The sequence below is a fragment of the Desmodus rotundus genome, chromosome 2 (genome assembly GCF_022682495.2).
Source record: "Desmodus rotundus isolate HL8 chromosome 2, HLdesRot8A.1, whole genome shotgun sequence".
NCBI lineage: Eukaryota > Metazoa > Chordata > Mammalia > Chiroptera > Phyllostomidae > Desmodus > Desmodus rotundus.
In genome coordinates, this window is record NC_071388.1 from 153,281,274 (window position 1) to 153,301,673 (window position 20,400).

The 20,400-nt window shown below is 38.0% G+C and overlaps 1 protein-coding gene across 8 annotated transcripts in view; it reads right to left on the reverse strand.

The window, feature by feature from the left end:
- Nucleotides 1-19,608, reverse strand: part of SCN3A (sodium voltage-gated channel alpha subunit 3) — a 115,516-nt gene extending 95,908 nt beyond the window's left edge. For 5 of the 8 annotated variants that reach the window (XM_024579800.3, XM_045187346.2, XM_045187343.2 and 2 more), the window contains exons 1-2: nt 19,397-19,608; nt 2,947-3,141 (exon numbers count right to left, since the gene is read on the reverse strand). The gene's annotated coding sequence lies outside the window, so the exon portion shown is untranslated. Of the gene's footprint in view, nt 1-2,946; nt 3,142-18,292; nt 18,384-19,396 lie in introns of all 8 variants that reach the window. The other 3 variants (XM_045187345.2, XM_045187344.2, XM_024579795.3) reach the window with 3 other exon arrangements.
- Nucleotides 19,609-20,400: the final 792 nt, after the last annotated feature.

Here is a 20,400-nt window from a genome sequence, read left to right on the forward strand (position 1 = left end):
AGGCAAAGCATTTTCTACACATTCTATACTTGACTAACTTTTCCTATTATATTTGACATTTTTGTCTTGAATCTTACTATTGTAAAGATCTAAGCTATATGTAAATAACTACAGAAAGACAGATTTGTATAGTTCAATTAAATTTTCCAGGATCACCTATCTGTATGCTAATGTGCTAACATAAGCTTCTGAAACTATATGAAACAATATTCATTAATGAATCAGAATCTGAAAAAAAATGGCATAGTAAACATTTGGGATATGCTGTGGCATTACTGAGGCAAAGACAAGTTTTTCTTTCTTTCTTTTTTTCCATTAGTCACATAGCCTGTGAGTTCTCATCTTGCTGACTTTTCCAGAATCACAGTTTGGCAAATTGTATTGGTCTATAACCTATTAGTAACCTTTAGTAAAAATAGTCCTTCTTTCTCTCTCTCTCTTTCTCTGAAGGAGTTTTGATGATTATGTTACAGACAGAAATCAATTAGTTCTGGTCTATTGCCATGGAAACAAAGTTATGTCAGAGGCTGTAAATTTGCCATCTTCAAAGATAAAAAGTTGCTTTGTGTCATACAATTTAAGAGATCAGAAAAAACCCCACAGTATTCTTGATGAGAAAGTGAGTTGTCAGGAAAAGACGAGGTCCACTACTGAGCAAGGATGCTGTGTCTTCTGGTTACCATGAGAAGCAATCATCATAAGAAAGACATAATCTGAAGACAGGGCGGACCAATTAATTATCCTCATATTGAAGACAGGCTTTAATATTTTCAAAAGGAATTTTCACCTTGGGTTAATGATTGTCAGGTATTAGTATTTACCTGACTGATAGAGTCTCGGGCAGCACATGTGGCCAAGAGCGCACTACCTTATTGAAGGCATCCAGAGAGCAATCGGCACATTGTGGTAACCGCTGAACACTCTCCAGAGCACAACTCAGTGTTATTTTACATATTTCAAAAGAGTTTTGAAACAATACCTACTCATCTAACTAGGTGGCTTTAAAGATTAAATAATAATAGATAAAACTATTGAATGATTACTAGGTATCAGATGCTGTGTCATGTAATTTATGCATATTAATTTATTTAATTACTCTTTTAATCTTATGAAGTTATTATTATTATTATCATTTTACAGATCAAAAACTTAAGGGCAGGTAGGTTAGATAACTTAATCAGGTAACAAAAGTAATAAGTCAAGGAGCCACAATTTGAACCCATTTGGTTCAGGAAATAGTCTTGTCCCGAAGACTACAAAATGAAATTTTTAATTTATGTTTTCTAAAATGGAATTAGTATAAGTCAGCTACTCTATTTAGAGGTTACTATATAGAGAGCCCAATGTTATGAATGGGGTGGTGCAGCCTAAGAAATATAGCACTATAGTCCTCACCTTCGTGGTAGTGTAGAAGATAAAACAAACAGGAATGAATCGATAATAAAAATCAACTCCACATTTAACAGATACATGTTCACATGTGTAGTAGGCACTTTGGAGTTATTTAGAGGTAAATTAAAAGCCTAGGCTAGTTTCTTCTGCATCGTATACTTCCTGCTGTCAGTGTGGTGTCAAAGAATGCAGCATTACTCTCGGCCTGAATAAACCTACTGAGGAGGTAAGTATAGCAAGGCCATCACTATGCCATGGCCAAGTACAACTGAAATCTAGACTTTCTCTACCATCATTCCTTTCCTAATAGCAAAACGTATGACTGTCTACACATAATTATTATTTATTGACTTGCTAATTGTTTAATAAGAGAATCTATGTCTCCTTTTCTCTACCTGGACTCAGTCTTGCCCCTGGAAAACGTAGCTGTATGAAAGTATGAGTTCATCTCCGTCTTCAGAAAAATTTTCATCTCAGAAATATATTAGCTTCTAGGAGATGAAGTTCCCTGTGACTTTGTTCTTACCAGGCAGCTATAGCTCGGAGAGACAACTGCAAACTAATGACAACAATTAAGCTAACATTGTAACAGACAAATCAGCAGCATTGGTTTCATTAGCTCCTGAATTTTTCTCTTGTTTGTTTGTAAACTGAAATTGTTCAACTCCCCAACATCCATTCCACTCCAGATGCCTCCTCCCCTCCTCTCCTCCTGCTAATCATTGGTTAAGGAAGAAACATCTGGTTCAATTCTAGTCAAGAAAAGGTGAGAAGCCCACCACCTGGGTGTCTGTAAAAGGGTTCTTCACTCCTAAGAAATAGACCAAGGAGCCAGAATTCCCTGCCCTCTGGACCTTATTGCATCAGGATATGATACATCACACTACTCTGGTCAACTTACAGTCAGAAGGGATGACATTCTGGGGGCACAGCTGACACACTGAGGGTGGCAGATCACAGAGGCAGGTCTGCCCCTGGGCTCTTGATGGATCACTCTGTTCTTGGACCCAAACAGCCTCTGTACTGCTTGTTGTGTTCAATAAACATTTTTTGTTGGCTAAGACAGATTTAGACAGCTTTTCTAGCTGGTAGCAGCTGACACACCAAACAGATAAATATTTCTTGGTTGGTTCAAACACTTGGCCAGTCCAGAGCCAACTTACAACCAAATACTAACCACTTATTTGGATATCTTTCGCCCCACGGAAAATGGTGAGCTATAGATCCAGTTGCCACATAAATATGAAATTCTAGTAAGTACAATCCTGGCTTATTTACTAAATACACAGGATGAATGTATTTCTTAAAATAAAAATAAATAAAAAGCTAGATTTGTCTCTCTTACATCAGTAGCCCTTGGCACCATTCAATTCCCAGGTCATCTCTGCCCTGTATCTATCTATATTTGCCTTTTTGGAAGAACAAAGTAGCCAGGAGGGAGGAAATCATTGCTCTGTCTTCTCTTTGTCCTGATATAACTGTCTTTGTTAGCTAATAGAAATTTTAATTTACGTTTCACAAACACAAATTTTTACCCCCTAGTAATTTAGGTACCTTAGATAGTCACAGCACCTTTTTCCGGAAAATCTCCAGGACACTTCTGAGAATTATCTCATTTGTTCTCATGCTATCCCTAGAAGATACTCTGTATTTTTATTCCAGTAAGCCACTCTGCCACAAATCCTTGACAGATATCTCATCCCTGATGAACTCTGATGCGGCTTGGTGTCAGCTTTCTTGGTCCATTATCTGTGTAGAAAGGGAACACAGGTGACGTTAGTCCAGCATCTTGGGCATTTGGACTGAAGCGGGTGCTCTGGCTCTGGCTCTGGGCTTTCGTACTTTGTTTAAACCAAGCCCTAGGTCGAGAAAGTAGAACTGATGCAAAGCAGGTGGTCTCACTCTTGCAGGCAGTGTGCCCAGGGTGCTCCAGGAAGGACGGGGCCAGGAACCACTGCCAGGATACTGGGTTGGGGTGGGGCTCTCCTTTCTTCTTTGGCAGCCTTGATTCAGTGACTCCTTCCGAGGGCGTGCTGGAGCTCCAGCGTATCTTCCTGTATATCACCTCCTACTTCCCCCCCCCCCTCCTCCCCTGTTTACTTCCCTTTTGCTGCTTTTCTTCAAATGCCAGAAACACCAAAGAAGCAGACCAGTGGAGTATGTGGTTACACTGGTGTCGTGGGTCAGTATTTTGTTCCTTTTCAGCTCCTTTTCCTCTCTACCTAAAACCCTGTTTGATAATATGACTAGGATCAGACAAGTGAACTTTATTCAGTGGCTTCTAAGAGTGAGTTTTTGACAAGCAGATGTGAAAAAACAGCATACTAAACTAAGGCATAACATTAACCTAAGCACAAATATCTGATGTTATGCTGTCAGTTAGAACCACGAGCAGTGGCTTAGCCCAGTTAAACTGACAATTATTTCAAAAAAATAATGTATGTCATTTTAAAATCAGCAATTGATGTTTAAAACAATATTTATTTTAATTCACTTATACAATGTCCATAGCTTAACTGGTCATGGATTCTCAGCAATAAATCTCCTTTTATAATTTACTATGACAAAAAAACACATTAAATCTCACGTTTTAAGTTTATACATACTTTAAAAAAAATCTTTGACTCTTGATGAAAACTCACTCCTAAGCCACCAATCTTTTCTTGAATCTGTTATCAGAGTGATTTCTCTAAAACATGTATCCTACCATCATTACAAATCTGTCAGTGGGTCTCAGTGACTTACAGTCACTTTAGCAAAGGGTGCAAGCGTCTTTATGATCTGTCCCTGCACTTCCTCCCCACCTTTCACACATCATAGTAACACAGATCTGGCTTTGGCCCATTCACTAGCTGCATGGCGTTGGACCTGTTACCTAACCAGTCTAACCTTTCATTTCCAATCTTTAATGGGGATTATAACACCCAGTGAAACAGGCCTGGTGTTAGAATTAAGTGAGATTACATACACAGAGACATAAAGTCGCTTGTACACTAACTGGTATAAAGTAGATTTTCTTTAAAAGCTGGAGGCTTTGATAGTATTAGAGGTAGGAATAATAATAATGATAATAAGATAACACTATTACAGTTATTATCATTATTCTCTATAAAATGGAGTATTACTAATAATACCCACCAAACAGACCCATCCATCAGAACTTAAAGCATTAAATTATTAAATAATGTTATAGCCTTCCAATAAATGTTAGTTCCCTCTTTACAGCCACAATCTTAATAAATGTTACTTCCGTTCCCTTCACAGCACACAACTAACTGGGTTTTAAATAGCTTGCTCTCCTGCCTGACATATGTAAGGAGCCTAATGTTAAATCACCAAAATGTCAATTTAGAGATATCTCCAGAATGTTTGAGGGGACATAGGGCGGGTGAGGTAAGGGAGGCTGAATATTAAACAGGCGCTAAGAAGATAAGGTGAAGCAGGAGAGTGGATTTGGAGAAAGCATCCCAGAAGGTTCTGATGTGCTTGCGTTCTCACTCTTCTCCTTTCGCATTGAAAATCACTGATTCACAGATCAGAAAAATACATCTCACAGCCTGGGCTCCAAATGCAAGAGATTTTTTTCCAATTTCAAGAATCCATGGGAGATAGCTGTGATTTCTGCATATGTCCTCAGGCTGCTATTTAGGCCTCGTCCTTCAAGATGCATTATGTCTCAACAATACCTCTCACTTACTCATCTTTAAAAGCAGACCGTGGCTTACAGATTAACTGTAATGTGAAGTTGCACTACCTGCATTAATAAGAGACAATCAGGATTCTTTAAAGCAGTTCTGAATTTCACTTGGGCTATTTGTTAAAGAATCAGATTTTGGGGTTCAATCTCTGGAGCTTCTGAAAAAGTTAGCTGGGGCAAGGCTCAGGAATCTGCGTGTTAGACAAGCCCCCTAAATGAACGTGGTGCAGGTGGCCCATGGATTACCATTTCAAAGGGCTGCTCAGAAGAAGAGTAGAGGCTTCCTAGGAATAGGAGATGGGGGCTTATGCAATCACAGCCCCACTTTCTCTCACGTGTCCTCAGTGAGGACGAAAGAGTGGAAGCCACGGGATCACAAGGGTTTTATTTTGTTCTATTTTAGGGGGAAAAAAGCAATTGCTAAAGGCTGTATATAAAAGGACAAACTTTCTTCAAGACCTAAACTGAAGAAACTTTTCTTAAGACATAGCCTAAGGGGAACTATGTAACATTGCTTAGCAGATTTCTTAAATTTAATTAAAAAAAAAACCCATGCAAAGCTTTATCAAATAAGTCTCCTACTGATGGCTAAAATTAGTTAAATTCAGTCAATCCCATTTAGAAGGGGATGAGACAAGATAGTTCAGTAACTTTACTTTCCGATTATCTAACATAGTAAGTGTTGGAACTGGAGATTCCCCACAAAACGGATAGCCTGCCTTTGAAATGGCCGTAACAGAATTTCAGCATTTTCGAAATGAAGGGGAAGTTCATGCCACAAGTGGGGAAGTGAGAGCTCAAAGAGCATGACAGAGGCTACTCTGAAAAGGGTAGGTATCACTGGAAAAACCTTGGACAAGGTTGTTTTAATTTTATTTTTCTTAACACATTTTTGTTTTTATTATTGATGTTATTAACTATATACTAATATCAATAATTGATTTTTTAGAGATGAACTTAATTGTTTATATTTTGCGTTATTTAGTTTATCCTAACAGTTCATTTTTCCTTTAAATCTCCTAGCCCCCACCCTTTTAAAAAATTTTTCTCTTACTCCAGCTCCATTGTTTGTAGCCATCATGTTGCTTCTGTAGTTTTTCCTTTAACTATTTTTGGCCATTTATGCTATCTTTTTTTGCTTTCAATCCATTTTATCTTGCTTTATGCTGACAACATGATGTACCTGCTTCAGAAATTTCCAGATTAGACCATTTCTGTAATGCATTTGGCTGTAAAACTCTGGGGACTCTGCTCTCTGTGCAAGGGCTGCAACGGATCTGCAGCTGCTCGCTGAGAAACTCCCCGGCTCCCTCAGCAGGTCCCTGGCAGGGCTGCCCCGTGGGGAAGGGGCAGCCTTCCATCTGAGCGGAATGCTGGTTGGTTCTTCCACGTCTGAAATAGCCCTACCCCACCAGCTGCTCATCTGGCTTGAGTCACTTATCAAGAAGATAACTGCAAATGGCTAAATCATCAAGAACATTACACAACGAAATACTAAACATTTGTCTTGTAAGCAAAGCATCCATCCACTTCTTCTAGTGCTCCAGACATTCTCCTGGAGCAAACTGACCATCAGGAGGCTTCATGGTGGTCGAGTTAATGCAAAATCTGGGATTTCTTTCCTTCAGTTGCGCAGAGTTCATTCCTGCCTTTACTCTAAAAATGTTGCACCCCAGAGGCTCAGAGCTAAACGCACATCCTAAAAAAGTAAATTCATTAATCCACAGTCTAACAGTTTTATCATCTACATTTTCTACATTTTCCTTGCTTCAACTTCCTATTGTGCATGGATTTTTAAAAAATGTACCACTTTACACCAGTTTTCAAATAAAGATGTGGAATATAATAAATAAAAGTCCAAATTCTCTAAATGTGATTTGAAAGATTTATTTGTTCTTAAGCATGAGTAGATTCTTCTTATAAATAGACCATTTTTTTTCTCAAGGTCTATACTGAATTTTATAATGAATAGAAATGTTAAAACTTGAACTTGGAAGCCCATAATCACCTGGACCATATGGCCTACTTTTATCCAGCAGTCAGAGTGATTTGGGGAAAATAGAAATCAACTCATGTTATTTTTCTGCTCAGAAGTGCAGGAACTACTCAGACTCTTACAGTTACCAATACTGTAAAGCCTTATGATACAGCCTTCCAGCCACCTAGCTGGAGTCATCTTTTCCTGCTCTCCGCCTCTCTCAATCCTCTCTAGCCAGACTGTCTCCTTGCTGTCCTCTGCACCTGCCAAGCCCACATATGCTGTTGCTTCTCTCTGGAACACTCTTCCTCTAGATAGCTGAAGGCCAAACTCATCTCCTTCAAGTCTTGGTGAAAATTTACCTTCTCAAAGAGACCCACTGTGCTTCCCCTCTGATTCCTTACCCCACAGTAGTGTTTCCATGGCACTTATCACCTGGGTATGTGTCATATAACATAATTATTCACAGTGTTTATTATTCATTTTCTGTCTCTCCTGGGTAGAATACAAGCTTTGTAGTAAGGAGGACATTATCAGATATCTGTTGAATGCAACTACTTAAAATGAATCCTGTGGATGCCCTGTTCAGTGTGGTGGCCACTGGTTAACAAATAGTAGTTGAGCACTTAAAATGTTGTTAGGGCCAAATTTTGAAATGATTACATTTTGGACATGTTGGCTTAAATAAAATATAGCATTAATGTTACTTGTTTCTTTTGTCTCTTTTTCAAGTTAGCATCTAGCAAGTTTCAGGTACCTATGTTGGTCTCATTATATTACTTTTGAATGGTGCTGGTCTAGTAGATACTTTTCCCCTACCCCTTCACCGTCCTTCCCGTGATCAAGCCCATACACAAATGCATGAATTAAAGAAAAGGGCGATCCGCTGCTCTGAGATTCTCTAAGAGGGAAGGCAGCTCTCTCTGAATTGATAATTTCTCGGTTTTACTTGATCAGAGACTTGTTTTTGTCCTTAAGTAATCAGATTTTGGAGCAGGAAACACTATAGTGAAAAAGCTACTTTGTCCATAAGAAAACACCTGTGTGCACGTATGCCTGTGCATACACGGAAGCCACGTTTAAATCTGAATACTACAGACCTATAAGGAGCTTTCTATTTTGAAATGAATTAGCATCATGACAAATAGACAGCAAACGGCATTCTCAGACCGATAATCAATCTTTGATCGGTATTCCCACTGTGATATCAGTTTCGCTTCAGCCGTAATGTCCCTCTAAGTTGCCCTCAGCTGTGTTTCTCCTGCTTGCTGGTGCCGTGTGCTTTAGGCAGTTTCTTTCCAGGCAACCACAGACTGTTTACTGACTGTAATCAAAATGACAGCGCACTGTTTTCACAACCGGGTGTTGAGTTGATTGCCTTTTTCAATTGGCAACCTGAGGGAACTTTAGAACTTGGATCTTGAGGTACAAATTGCATTACTTCAAGATGGTGGTGCTTATGTCACATGTTTCCTTCACTCCTTTGAGGTTTAAAATACAGAGGATGGAGTTTTATCGAGCCTGCAGTAGAGAGGCTGTACTCACTGCCTTCAGATCATCGCTAGTGGTAACTGCAACTGAAACGCAGGTTGATTCAGGTGGGGCTGAAGTTCAGATGTCACTGATTCCTTTTCAGCCAGAAAACAGTCATCTCAAGGGCCTTCTCTACCAAGCACAGCCCACAAATAGATGGCTATAGTGCAATCAGCACAGGCAGAGACAGTGTGGCATAAAAAAGCATTCCCTGCCCCATCTTTTTAGAAACACATCTTCAAGTTTTTGCACAGCAAAGGAAATTATCAACAAAATTAAAAGACAACCCACAGAATGGGAGAACATATTCACCGATACATGTGATAAGGGGTTAATATCCAAAATGTATAAAGTACTTACAAAACTCAATACCAAAAAAATCAAAAGCAATTAAAAAATGGGCAAAGGACCTAAACACACACTTCCCCAAAGAGGACATACAGATGCCAAAAGACATGTGAAAAGATGCTCAACGTCATTAATCATCAGATAAATGCAAATTAAAACCACAATGAGATATCACCTCACACCTATCAGAATGGCTATCATCAATATATCAACAAACAAGTGCTGGCGAGGATGTAGAGAAAGAGGAACCCTTTTGTTCTCTTGGTGGGAATGCAGACTGGTGCAACCACTATGGAAAGCAGTATGGAGATACCTCAAAATATTAAAAATGGATCTTCCTTTTGACTCAGCAATCCCACTTCTAGGAGTATATCTGAAGGAACCCAAAACACTAATGCAAAAGAACATAACACCTTTATGTTCACTGCAGCATTATTTACAATCACTGCAATACAGAAGCAGCCCAAGTGTCCATCAATAGATGAGTGGATGAAACAAGTGTGGGACATTTACATAATGGAATTCTATTTGGCTGTAATTTTTTTTTTTTTTTACCCATTGCAACTGTATGGATGGACTTGGAGAACACTATGCTAAGTGAAATAAGCCAGTCACAGAAAGACAAATACCATATGATTTCACTCACATGTGGAATCTAATGAACAAACTGAACTAACAAGCAACACAGAGACAGACTCATAGATGGAGACCTGATGGCAGCTAGTGTGGTGGGGGGAAGCGAGGGGGTGGAGGGACTGAGGAAAAAGCAAAAAGGACTCACGGACATGGACAACAGTGTGGTGACTGCTGGGAGGAGGGGGTGTATGGGGACTAAATGGTAATGGAAAAATACAATAAAGATTTAAAAATTAAGTTAAAAAAGAAAAGATAAGGAAGAGAGGGAGTAAAATAGAAGAAAAGGAATGAAACGTGCACTTCAGATAACCTGCATTTAGACTTGTCTTTGCTATCACTTGCTATGGCATTTTGAACACTCAACAGCTTTGCTGTTCACTGTCCACATTTGTATGGAAAAAAAGGGAGATGAGAGAAACCAACTAGTTCACTTGCAGTGTGTCCTTTATCTCTACAGCTCTAGTCCACTGTCCAAATTGTAGGGTGCTGTACTAGGTAGACTCCAACATTTATCCCTCCTGGTAGGGAATTTTCTGAGGGCAAGGCAACAGCCTTATACTCTGAACAAGAATCATTGAATTCTGACTAATCATGTAACTGTCTTCATATCCAGAATACTTTGTGCACTAGGGGCTTGCTAGTTTTAAATTTAAACTATGTTTTTTGATGAGTCAATTTTATGAATGCCTGGAGTAAAGCATAGCTGGAACGCTGGTTGCTGAAAAGAACTATTCCTCGAATTCTCTGTAACTCTAGGTATTCAATTCTGATACATGATTCTTCATGAAATTGTAGTATTTGAAATGATAAGTCACTTGGTCAAATCTCCCCAAAATAGGGTCTTTCGAAGTAAAGAATACATGAAAATATATTTTCTAGAATCTGAATTCAGTACCCAGAGAGTCTGTATTTGCCCTTCAGCCACTGAGCACATCGTTGGCACTGAAACAAGGGCCTGCGTGCTCTGCCCTGAGTTCGGTGTTGATCGTGCCACTTGCAGGAATGCAAGCTGGAAGGCCTCTACACACCAAGGCAGGAGGGGTTCGGCTCAGTGCTCAATTCTTTCGAGGCTGAAGGAGGGCCAGAATGCTACAGGTAAAAGAAAATTCCATAACGTAATTTTTTCCTCAGACAGGGATTGCGGCAACCGAGCTGCTACGGAGAGGCGTGGCCGGTGCTTGTCTGTCTGGGCACTCCCCAGCCTGGAGGATCTAGCAAGTAGGACCCTGGTGGCCAGTGCAGCAATCTCTGGGAGAAACACAAGAAGAGCAGAGGGGAGAAGATGCTAGGGAAAAAACGCTGGAATTTGTGGAAGTCCTACAACGCTCCAGGTGTGCCACCTGAACTGTCTTCTCAAGGACGTGGATAAGTCAGGATTTCGATAAAATTGCCTGTACAAAATGAGGCATTAGGTCCACTCAGTCTTTAAGTGCCCCACCTTTTAAAAATTAATAGACTTTTATTTTTAGAGTAGTTCTAGGTTTACAAAAAATAAATTGGAAAGTACGCAGTTGTTCCCTCATCAAGTTCCCTTTTTTGTCTTAAATATTTAGTCTTCACTTTTTCTTATTAAAGAAGAAGTTAAGAAAGTAAGTAGGAAATATTTGTCATGCATAGAATTTCTCAAATTTAGCTTCTGAAGGATATGGACCGGTGGGGAAAAGTGTAGTATTTTGTGATTAATTTTGTCCCACAGACTGTTGTCTGACACGCGGCACCACTATACTGCGCTGAATGGATATGTTAAAGAAATGTGTCTTGCAGTGACTTGGGATACTTTTAAGACACCAGGTAAACAATACGTCTAACAAATGTGTGAGAGAAAGGCCATTATTGTGGCTTTGGTGGTATCTTAAATTTTGTGTTAATTTACATAGAGATCTGCATCAGGATTTGGAGGTGCTCTGCCGCTTTTTATTCACTCCTCAGCGTTGCCCTTTCCCCTTCCCAAATGTACTAAATGGTTCTGAATAACAAGTTGGAAAGCTTTTCCCCAAAGAATGGAGATAGTTCTCACAGCTATCACCGTGTTGGTGGAGGGAATGTTATATTAACAATAAATGTTTTGCCCTCTATACTGACTAAATAATTTAAGGTGACCCTTCTTCAAAAAACATTCTTTCTCTGTCAAAAGAATGTCAAAAAGCATTCTTATTAATATTTTACCAGCTTGTTATTTATATTTTCATGCAGACCACCTAAGTACTTTGTGTATAACGGGAAGATGTAATTTTAAGTAAATGATGCAAACCCAGTTTGAGAACCCAAGGACTGTTTCATGGACATATATCGTAAATACACCTTCAAACAAAATAATGCAATTCCTTGTTTACCACAGATATACCAGCCTCCTGCTTCAAATCCTGAATATTTTCATCTTGAGATTTAACAGATCTTTTCTACATAGTGATACTTTCACTGCCCAGGTTGACAGAATGGTAGAGGTTGTGAAGAAAGCATAGTTAAGTAGAAATATTAAAGGATGTTTCTCTAGAGGAAAGACTTTAGGATATAATCTGCTCTGAAGGACAAAGAGGATTATTTTATTAAAAGTTTCCACTGTATCATCCCCAGCTGTGGAAAGGACTTCGGGAACCAACATGGAAACGAAACTGGGGTGATAACCCAGCAAATGTCTCCTTAAAACGTAGAAAAAGCTGACTCACCTTAGTAACGGAATTCCTGTTACAAAATGCAATTCATTATTAATTCCATTTAGCTATTAGATTAATTCATTTCTCTCTTAGGAATCCCACTTTCTGAAAATAAATTTTAAATGCATTTTGGCTTTAACAAGTTTGTTGGTTTACAAATCTGCCTTTTCTCTAAATCTGCCACAATTGCAGTTTTGAAAATTAGAAATCAATGTTTTGTTTCCAGCTGGATGACCTATACATTCAAAGAGTATCTTTCAATAGACACTCTTATTTGATTATTTAAGACAATTTTCAAAGGAACAATTCATAAAGTACAGAATTTAAAAAGGGCGTGTCTCTGACTTTACCAATTGAAGTTCATGGATGCTTATTTCTGAGTGTGCATAATTGTTTGTATTGTTAGTTTGCACAATATACCATAACTAGCAGCTGAGTCAACTTTCACAAAGAGTTAAGGGTAGGGAATTGACAATTTGAAATATAAAACTACTTACACATATAGAATAAATACCAGCTTGTTCAACCAAGAGAGAAAAGAACATGAATGTATTTTTTTTTGTTATTTTCTTAAGTGTTTGCATAGCCTCTTTACTTAACATGAGCTCACTAATTAGCATTTAGAAATTATTTTGAAAGTCATTTCTCAGCTAATTTTCACCTCGCTAGTTAAGCTTCCATTAGCTCCGTTTAATTTTCTCTGCCTTCCTCTAGTCAATTGGTTCTCAAACCTGGCTGCATATTTGAACTATACTTGCAGAGCTTTTAAACAAACAGTGATACCCAAGTCAGCCCCAGAGCGTCTAATTCAATTGGTGTAAGATGGAGCCAAACATTGCTCTTTTTTTTAGCTTTGGAAGATTCCATTGTGCAGCCAGAGCTGGGGGCCACTCATCATGTTTTACCTCTTTCTCTTTTCTCTCAGAATGTTTGCAAGTCTATTTCCCTTAAATTGCTTATTTTCTCCTATCATTTTTATTAATGAGGTTTTAAAAATCTAATGTTTTACATTTCTCATTTTGCTTTTTTCTGTTTTTCCATCTGTTGTCCAAGAATTCCTCACTCTAGGCACATGTATTTGATTTGCATTCTTCTTTAACACTAGCAAGTTTTTATGTCAATGAAAGAGAATCAATATGATGGTGAATTATACTTTTGTCAGTTCTTCCAATGCTAATATAATAATATAATTTAATGTTTAGTATAAATATATAAAAATTGATAGTAAAGCCCAATTGACTATGATTAAAGATATTTTAGAACTTTGAGACCATATCGGACTCAATAACGTGTAAATACCCTATATAATAGTTTTATCATTTCACAGCTAAAGGATATGTTTGCTCTAAATTTTAAGCTTTAAAGACAAATTTCAATAGTTTCAGAACAGGGCAGAAGTGAGAATATCACATACTGTACAAACCAGCATGTCTGTAACAAGATACCCACAGCAAGGGAAGCCTTACAAGCAACCAAAAGTGGGGAACGAGAACTATGATGATAAAGTTTGGGGATGTAAATACCACTGGGGAAAAGAAAAGAGGCATTGAATATTCACGGATTTGAAATGAAACACATGGACAAATGGCGGGCAGTGCGGGGAGCCCCGAGTAGCAGAGAAGAAGTCATGAGTGCCTGTGTGGCTGTGCCTCTAAAAACGGTCAAGCCTTCTCCTCTTCCTCTTCCCTCACTGGTAAAGTGGGGGCTGGAATGGCCGTGGAAAAACAACTCGGCCCCAAATCCCCTGGCTGTTTCCTGCCGGTAGGTATGTTTTGTTGGATGTACCCAGTATTGTAAATAACTTGAAATAGATGACATTTAACGAGGAGATCTTTAATAAAAAATCTGATTTTCATCTTTGGTGAAAGCGTTTGATTCAACAATCTACCGGCCCTAAAAAGGAGCTTCCTCTCCTTAGAAAGGGCCAGGACTGTGAAGTTCCTTCGTCCCAACCTGACTGGCTTCACTTACTGTTCTTATCTGCTTTGCTCAGGTAGGAAGTTGGGTTTGTTTCATGGGGAATTGATTATTAAGATCATTTGCAATCATGATATAAATTCCATGAAAAGAGACTGCCCAGCGTACTTGGTTCAGGTAGAATAAAATAACATATAAAGAGGGAAAAAAATGTCACAAGCAAAAAATACCAAGGAGACCGAGGAAGTAACAAACTGGTAACAGGTTCTCGAACACAGGCTTAAGCCCATAAAATGTGTCTCGTTGACCCAATGCAAGAATGTTTGGGGTTCTAGTGCAGAAGACAATGTCACTGAGCAATAATAACTAAGATTTAGTGAATTATTCCAGTTTGAGCTCTTGGGAAATGAAAAGGACAAAATGTTCTGTACAACCCAAATAAGAATAAAGTATATTCTGAATATTAGGAGATTAAAATTCCCAAAAGTGAGCTTCTTGGCAGAAAGTGGCCAAAGTTATTTAAAGAGTGACTTCCCATATTTGAAATTCTCCCATTGAATAAAACAATATTAAACCACTGTTTAATAATTGAAGGACTGTCATTCCCCTCACTTTGCTCCAGCACGGAGCTTAATCACATGAAGGGCCCCCTCTATGCAGCCTCCAGAAGGATGGAAACCTAATTGAATTGTTACAGAAATAACTTCAGTCTTTCAAAGATTTCTCTGAACTAGAACAACCCCTGAGAATTCCCTTATACAACCACCTGGCATATGTTTATATGCACTGAATGTGGGCACTATATTTATTTTATATGTATGATATATAACATATAAGTACATGTATTTATGTATAATATACAAGTATGTATATTTATATATAATACATAAGTATGCATATTTAATATCGCAACACTGCTTGCAAGTTACTTTGCAGTTGTTCTCTACTCATATTATCTTGGGCAGAAACTTTTAAAAATACTTTTCATAGATCGTTTACTACTTGAAATTCTGGAGAAAAGAGGTAGACTATTAAAATCAGTCACTTACTTGACACATTAAAACTTGAGTCGGTATTTATATAAATTTTAAGGAATTTAGATAAATAAATTCTACTGAGCCAAATTATGTGTCCAGATGTAGATTTGGATTCCAGATACCAAAGAGCTGGTGCCTGTCAGGCAGTCCAGGGGGCAGAGTATGTCTTTGCTTAGCAAGAGAGCAAGATCTTATTTATTCCTGTTTTATCAAGTAAACTAAAATGAACACTATTCTGCTTTGAAGTGTGTATCTACACTGAATATACCCCATTAAAGTGTTCCAAAGTTTGTATCAACTTCACCCCAGAGTGAAAATATCAGGTAAAGCTGGCAGCACTAAAAAGTCGCTTCCCGAGGGAAGATAGACGCATGAACGTGCAACCCAAAGTAACCATACGGCTGACTTTCATCCTTCCCAGATTTTATAACTATCCCAGAGAGCAGCCTATCTCAGGAAGTAGTAGTTCAGATGCCGGGTTCTATATTGAGTTGCCATTAAAATTGTTTATGGGGTAAAATTCAAGTGGAAGCAAAGGTGATTTGCAATTGAAATGAATGTAAATTTAAAACTAGATCCTAAAAGTACAGCAGTATGTTTCAGGGGTAGGTGAGTAATTCATTCTCAAAGTTTAAAAAAGCTGATGAAACATCCATCAATATTAAGCTGAATTGAATAATATATTTTTAGATGACAAATGAAACATTAATTTCCAACCTTCCATTAGTTCACAATGCATGAATGACAATGAGAAATATGTAATCTGCCCAGCTACCCATGTACAGAAATTTCACTATCTAGTCACATGTTCATTCGTTGGTGGGAAAAAAGGCATTTGTCTTTATATGCTTACACTTATGAGTGCTTTCAGTTAACTTCAATCCTAAAAATAAAGAATTACAAGAACTGGGAGCGACCTCGTGTCAGGGAAATGAAGTGGCAACAAATTCCAAGCACAGCAAGCAGAGCATTGTCTCGCTGAAATTATCTTACCCTCCTTCTCCCAAACTCTTGGCCATCTCAGATCTGTCTAATCGTGAGCCCATTAAGTCATTTTGGCTGCCAAGAAGATGAAACTGACAGCACAGTTACTTGAGTCAGTTTAAAGAGGCCCAGGGTGGTTGAAGGGAAGAAGGAAGAGCCCTGGGGTGCTCCCGAAGATCCCAGTAGCACACAGCTGTCAAGAGCACAAAACTGCACGTAGAGAAAGCCTTTGGAGGGAAGCAGGGATTTTGCAGCATGTCAACGATTTCAGCAGGCACAATTGGCCTTTCCACCTTTCTATTGAACCATTAATAGGATTTAAGCAGTGGAGAGTTTGTGAGTTGATCACATGGCCAGCACAGGCAGTCATCTCAGGGATTAGGCTCTGTGATTTGATGATCATAGTAGAAGTTATTTGACATTTAAATGTAATTCTTGGTAATCTAGATTTTCTTTGCAAATCTTCACAGAAAACTTTTGCCTAATAGGTCTATCCTATTAAGGCACAAGTGAAATAATGACTCTTGCCCCTATTTTGTTTTTTAAAAAAACCCTTTTAAGTGGAGTCCATGTATACCATTGGGCAAAAGAACAGTCTTCTAGAAGGTGTTATGGGAGTTCTATAAATTCTCCAGGAAATGTCCAGACTGTTAGCACTAATTGATATTATTACAGGGAACACATTTTGTTGTTCATTCAGCAAGGGCACTCTTCCAAGTTGAGAATTATTCACTTTTCCACTGCAGAATTCCTTGGCAGTTTCATTCTCGCCTTCCTGTTGTGGTGGAAGATATTATAACTTCACCACCAATAATAATACCTGTTCTATTCGGTGAGGGAAGGATGGCAGGGGAGGGGGTCATTTAGTCCTGTCTCAGGACATACAACAAACACTGAACAGACATTGTTTTATTTGTACAATCCTGCAACATAGGCATTGTCATGCCAGTTTTATAGATGATGCAATAAAGGCTCAGAAAGTTCAATACTTTGTCAAGTGATAGTGGAGCCAGGATCCAATCTGCCAGCCCTTGCTCTTAAAACCACTTCTCCCCGTTGCTTCCTGGTTGTTAGCACCACAGAAGGAACAGGCCCAGGGCCTTGAAACTCCCCGTGTTTCCCTAGACCCAAGTCGCCTACGCCGTTAGTGGCCATACACACCTCGATGAGAGTCAAAGGTACCCCAGATTACAGTTAAGTGAGAAATCAATTGGTGGCAATCCACATACATCAGAATCACAGATTTTTAAAAATGAAAAGTGTCCTTATACATCTTTAATTCTAAACCCATCTTTTACAGGCAAGGAAAATAGGCCTTCGTGATACTTGGTGTCTTTTCTAAGGTGACAAAGCTCAATTAGTAGCAGAACTTGAACCCAAACCTAAGACTTTCAGCTCAGTATTCAACCTCTTTATCTCCACTACACCAATAAGTTACAGTGTTATTCTTCACCTTACAAATGAAGTCATTATTAGATTCTTCTTAAAAATAAAATATACAGACTTATTTGATATCCCTTTTAATCAAAACAGTTGGATTTCTAAAAATTTTCAAAGAGCACATGTTGTGACTAACTTTGTATACATTAGCTCTTTACATTGTGAATGTATATATAAACAAACAGCTAAGAGAGTATTGAAACTAGACTCCCCAAATGGCTAACATTCAGGGCCACAATGAAAACATTCATTCATAAATGTAAAACACTTCCATAGAGACCAGCTCTGGTGTTTACACAGAACAAAGTTACTCACATTCAGTCACCTGTAGAGAAGCATGGCGTGTACAATACACACAAGTCAATTAACATCCATTTCTGGGAACCCTTTTCAAAGAGACCGTTTTCTTTGTATCCTGTGGTAGGAGTTCTGAAATATACAAGACCCAGGGCTTTTCTCTGAGGCAGCCGCTATTTGATCATTTTTTAAGGAGTGGTATTGTCGTTACTCATTCTAAAAACATTAAGTGAGAAATCAGTATTTTTTTACCATATCATTAAAAATTACAATTGCTTTTAAAGCAGAAGCCTCAAGTTCTATTTTTAGGCCCTTCGGATCAGTACTGACTGGAAACCCAGGTCGAATCAGAGGTCTTTATTTCACGTAGGGCACTTACTACTCGCAGTGATCGTGATGAAATGTTTCCGTGCAAATCCCTGCAATTACTTATGCCTTTACCTTTGTCCTCCTGTGCCACACTACACCACCTGTCGTATCAAAAAACGTGCGATATTTAAAGTCCTTCTTTCAATTAATACCTATAGATTTTCTGCCAATAATTTCTTATTCTAAGTATGTGATAACTAATTGAATGATGCATTTGTGGTTATGCTATAAGATATTTTAGAGAAAATATACAAGATACAGATGATAGATGAAGTAAATAATTGTTTTTTGACTAAAGTGGCTCTCCCTAGTAATTAATAATAGTAGTAATAATAATTACAACAACCAGTTCTTAAATCTATACAGGAAAAACAACAGAAATGTATCAAGCTTATGAGACAATTCATTAAGAAGATATAATACCCTTTAAGTCAATAAATTAGAAGATAAATACTTAATATAGAAATAAGCATATTAAAATATAAAAGATATTGCCATTACAAAGCATATAGGGATCATTTTATTATTATAAAGTTAAAGCTCTTTTTAATGGTTAGTATTGGTTATCTTCTTCCCTCAGTGAGAACAGTGAGAATAGATTTTGGTAAACAAGATAATGTGTTTCAAACAGTCAAACACCTCTATATTGTTATCACTCCCTATATTCAAGGCCCCTTCAAAGCTGTTAAATGAAAGACTAAAGCACAAGGACGACAGTTCCAATTTCACTATACACTCATGTTTAAAAATATTAGACACACTGGACATTTAAATAGAGATGTTCAGCCATGAGATCCATTAGGTTAGCTCCATGTAACAAAAAAAATACTTTCTCTGAATACAATGAATCGTAAACATCTGCATGCTTCTGAAACACAGATCAGTAAAGCCTACTCTGTACCATAGTCACCATTTCTAGACAGAGGTTCTATTTCTACTGAGAGAGAAAGGAATAGTAAGCAGTTTACACACCAAACGATGCCTTTGGTTTCTGTAATTTACATCAAACCAACATTAGGCTAAAAATAGCAGCATGAAGATGATTTTAAAATAAGAAAAATGAAGTGGTGGCTAGATTCTATGGTGCAGATAATTGCATGTTGTGCCAGCTTACCTGATAAAACAGAGCCTTAGGGATCACAGCATAACAAAGCCCGCATCCAAGATGGTTAGAGTGTAGTGCCTTCCTTTCCAGTTGTTCACATTTTTGTCCACAGAGGTTTACAGATTAATTACAATGTTTTTTCTTTGCTTTCTCTGTGGACAAGAAAACAAAGAGACCTTTCGAGAATCCTCTCTGCTATGCCTCCGCTTCCTGTTCTGAGATTCACTCTATGGTACCCAACATTTATCAGAAAACAGCCTTGAGGGGGAGAAAAAAAAAAAAAAAAAAAAAAAAAAAAACCCTGACAGAAACCAACGTGGCACCGCCATCTACTGGCAGACACACAAAATTGAACAAAAGGAAAACCAATCCCCTTATTCTTTATCATAAAGTAAAACATAATTGATCTACTGCATATGAGTATGTATAATGAGACCCTTGAATACTCAGTTATGGGTACCTCACTAATATTTTTGAAATTTTCATAAATTGATCCACCCATAAAGTACTACAGTAAACAAAACACTACAAATTCTGTTAGAAAACTCAATTTTTAGATTATTTTACACCCTGCATGTGGAGTTTTGCAGTATCACTCTGGTGGCCTGAGAACTGTTGCTGGCCATGGGATGAGTCACTCCTTAGAGAACAGTGTGGTACACACGCACTGTGGTCTTCTGTGTGGCTTTTGGGAAAAACATTGTAGGAAATAACTTCCGAATGTGAGAAAGTATTGTAAACTTCATGAGGCCTAGATAATTTAGATCTCTGGATTATTGTGGTTTGTGTATTGACACAAGGAGCAGTTGAAATATATCTTACATGAGACAATTTAGTGGTTATATATCATTATATATATGTCTTTAAAATACTTAAGAAAAAGTTGTTTATGAGAACATTGAAGCACACAACAGATAATCAAAATGAAAATGACTTATCAGTTTACTAAAAGGCATTTCTGAACTAATCAAAGTACTTTTCTTTCATTTGACTCTTCTTATTTCCTTTAGAGC